The following is a 3,792-nucleotide window of genomic DNA, read 5'->3' as shown; positions in this document are numbered from 1 at the left end:
AGAGGCCAGTTGTGTCTGTGGGCACATCAGCAACACACTCGGTGCTCTAAGGCCGTCGATCCAACCTGCAGGCGTTTTCATCTGCTTCGTGTTTGAGCGGTGGTGTCGGACTGGGAGAGCAAAGAATGAGAAACAGCACTGGTGACAGATGATAGAGGCAGTCAGTACACTGCTCATCTTTTTTGGCATGAGCCCTCAAGGACAATCCATACCAGGAACTCTCGTTTGAATGCCCGACAAAGTTTGTAGGCTTTTTTTGCATAATGTAAACGAACAGTTCTGGGAGATTGTCACGCTTAGAAATTTAGAATACCATTTCTCTGCTGTCGAGCTATTTTCTTATTAAAATAGTTTCCACAATCTGAGCTTCTGTCCCCATCTCTTTTTTGGCCTATTAGCTGCCGATAGCTTATTGGCTAGAGATGATTTAGTTGCTTTTAAAAGTTAATGACTCAAGTACTTCTTACTGGAGAATGTTGTGACATTGCGGTGTTTCGCCGTCAGGGTGCGAGTGGACCAGTTGTCAGAGCAGGAATCTGGATAGCGACATGAAAGCAGAGCTGCACAATGTGACTGGATGTGAAGAATGCAGGCAGCAGGAAAGACAGACCGCGACGAGCACTGGTCGGGAGGATGCCTCTTCCGGATGAAGGTCCGGAAGAGGCTGCCAGGAGACGAAACGCGTACAGACTTGATCATATACAGAGTGAAGGATTTCAGGAAATGTGAGGAATAGGAACAGAACTTTGCTTCTCAGTCACACTGTGGCAACACGTAGGGGAGTTGACAATCCGGTGAGCAGCGGGCGGCAGTGTGTGGGTATTTATACTGCAGAGGCTTGATGAATGAAGGCTCCCAGGTGTGCGGGCGGAAAAAGAGACACTAGAACGTTATGGCTCTTATTTACTCACACACTGTCACACAGAAAACATGGGGGTGGATAAACAAGAGACCGACCTGACATGTAGGAAGAAGGAAACGAAGGCATGGGCCTCCCGGAATAGGTCCACTCCCAGTTACAGTATGTCAGGGAAATACTGCAGGTTAAAGTTGTTTGGCACATATAGCAGGTTGGGCTGCAGAGGGTAGAGCTGCTGCCTTGCATCAAGAAGGTCCTGCATGTCATTTGTATGATCTCTCTGGGTACTCTACTTCTTTCCACAGCCCATAAATATGACATTTAGGTCAACTGGTTCCTCTAAGTTGACCTTATATATGAGTTTGTATGCATTATTGTGTCTCTGTACCTGTGTTTCCATTACAAATGTGCAGAAAACTTTGTCTATTCCTCTAATGTAAAAAACTCCACACTTTTGCAATTGCTGTTTCCATTAAATAAGAAACATAATCAAAATCACATGTGAATAAGTTTGTTCACATGATAAGTCACTAAAAAAAACACGCCTCACCTACCACTTCTTTTTCTGTCAGTAGTAACATCCGGTTGTGGACTCGGTGGTGTAAAAAAAAAGTGTTTCTATTTCAGTTTTTTTTTTAAATACTCTAATTTCGATAGTCAAAAAATCACTTCAGACTAGTGCAAAACATTTTATTAAAAATGTGAGTTGTGCTTCCATTAAGTGAATTTATTTTCATAATTCCAATTTACACAATTGTATGGTGAATGGAAAAGCAGCCTGTGTTCAACTGGTAGCCTGTCCAGGGTGTCCCTCCCTCCTGGCTAATGGCTGCTGGAGGTGGACAACCCTGCACAAATAAGAGGGTATGGACAAGGATAAAGATAAAAAAGATTGATCTTTTCCAAGATCTTCTTTAAGCGAAAAACATGTTATTTTTCAATTTTTTTTAAAGATTAAAAGATCAAAAGAACCTTAATTAGTGAGATCTTATTCTTTCTCTCTTTCTCCTTTTCTGTCCAACAGCTGTGACTATAACTCCAAAGCTGCGACAGTTGGAGTTCAGCATTGGTAAGTATCTAATCTTGCAAAATGTTATACTTTTACATAACATGCATTATGTGAACACATACTAGCTGGGGTGTCTAAAGTGTGGCCTTATGTCGCCTGTCGGCACATGCTGATTGTGCTGAGGAAAGATTTTTACTGACATGTAAAACTCTTCTAACAATGGAAAATGTTTGGTAGTATGACACCGAGAAGTATCTGTTTTTTAAAAACCACACTTTGTGCTTTTCTGATGTCACATTAAGTAGGACCAAAAATATACTGTGACTTTAACTCATAAGAAACTTGACTAAGAAAGAATCACTCGTATGCAAAGAACAATTTATTGACCAACAAAATGAAAAACAATTGACAAGCAATTAGGAAGCAATATGCAGTTTAATGAGGCACATTTGTGAGGCACTTTGTGTTCAATTTACAACGATTTGCAGATCTGTTTCCTATAAAAATACAACTGCTGCATGAGGCAAATGATGGTAGCATTTTCATGAACTGTCTCCTGCATGTACCAGTGTGAAGTGGTAGTTTAGAAGATGATTCAGGAGCATCAACATGAAGTTGCTTTGGTGGTTTTGTGGCTGGATGCTAGTGAGGCCCGAGATCTTATCGTTGCCATTGTTCTCGCTCTAAAGGAGTTATTCTTAATTTGCTGTGATCCAGAGGGACCTGAAGAACGTCGAGTAATCCTGAACTTGTGTCAACGAGTCCTTTACAGCTCACAAGTTGGAGTGTCTGTTTTTAAAGTGACTTGTTTGTTTTATCAACTTTATGTCAAAGCTTCAGCTGCTTGTCTTTTTGTAACAGCTATAAAATGCATTACAGAGCATTTTGTTTTCTAAGCCCCTGGTATCTAAGGAGGGAATCTTATGCATGTGTTTGAGTTTTTTCCAGTTCTTATTAAAACTCTGGGCTCGTATTTGTGAAAGAGCTGCAGCTGTTCCATATTCCACGGGGGTGAAAAATTAGTATAATGGGTCTTAACTGTTTTCACTTTGTGTGGGAGTGGCAGCAAACCTCCCCAGTAACAAACAGCCAATTAACATTTAATGAGATAACTGTAGGAAAACACATTTTTTACTGGAACAATGCTTTGCTTTGCTTTGCTGTGATAATTAAAAAGGAGTTGTTCCAGTTTTGCATATAAATTTCAGCTTATTTGTCATAAAAAACCTTGTCTGTCTAAATGGAAACAAACTGAAAGAAGTCTTTTTAAAATAACTTTGATCACATTCTGTTCGTTTTTACAATTTAAATGACACCATTTATTAAAAAAATAAAAATAAATTGTCTTACTTTTACTTTGCTTTTAACCATTTTCTGTTTGAGTCCCATTTGTAGTGTAGTGTAAAACTAAACGGCTTTGCTGTCCATTTTAAAGCAGATACAAAGTTAAAATAATGCTAATTTAGCTAGTGATACATCTTTGAATTGCCTTTGTGGAAGTTAACTTCAGTTTAGCTGAAACCTTTGGAAGTAAATACAGATTTAAATGAATAAATGAGACATTCTGCACATTTTACTTGTTTGTGAAACGTTCTGTTTCTAATAGTTACAGATTTGTCAAGCAGAATGCCTAAAATAACTCTTGGAACAAACTTGATTGAAGTTGAAATCTATTCACGTGTCTTCGGTTCAAAGAAAAGGTTCAATCAAAAAAAGGAACAGTTTTCTGCAGAACAGTCTTTAGGCCATTAAAATATGGTCAAAACATCTAAGACTTGGTGATTTTTAAAAATAAAACATGTTTTTCTTAATGCAATATAGTTATGTCTAAACATTTTTAATAAAAACAGTTTTTAACAATGACGAAGTTTTTTAAGACGTACTGGTTTTACACTGAGAAAAAACTCCATCCATCCATCCATCC

General features: G+C 38.5%; 1 protein-coding gene across 1 annotated transcript in view; it reads left to right on the top strand.

Annotated features, from left to right (window-relative positions):
* Window positions 1-1,872: 1,872 nt before the first annotated feature.
* The window catches only part of inpp4b (inositol polyphosphate-4-phosphatase type II B), a 179,077-nt gene continuing 177,157 nt past the window's right edge, over window positions 1,873-3,792 (top strand). The window contains exon 1 of the mRNA XM_015035564.1: window positions 1,873-1,928. The gene's annotated coding sequence lies outside the window, so the exon portion shown is untranslated. The remainder of the gene's footprint in view (window positions 1,929-3,792) is intronic.

The sequence above is a fragment of the Poecilia latipinna genome, unplaced genomic scaffold, assembly GCF_001443285.1.
Source record: "Poecilia latipinna isolate Pla-1442-1.1 unplaced genomic scaffold, P_latipinna-1.0 Scaffold21, whole genome shotgun sequence".
Lineage (NCBI taxonomy): Eukaryota > Metazoa > Chordata > Actinopteri > Cyprinodontiformes > Poeciliidae > Poecilia > Poecilia latipinna.
This window is presented reverse-complemented; position numbering and strand designations above follow the sequence as displayed.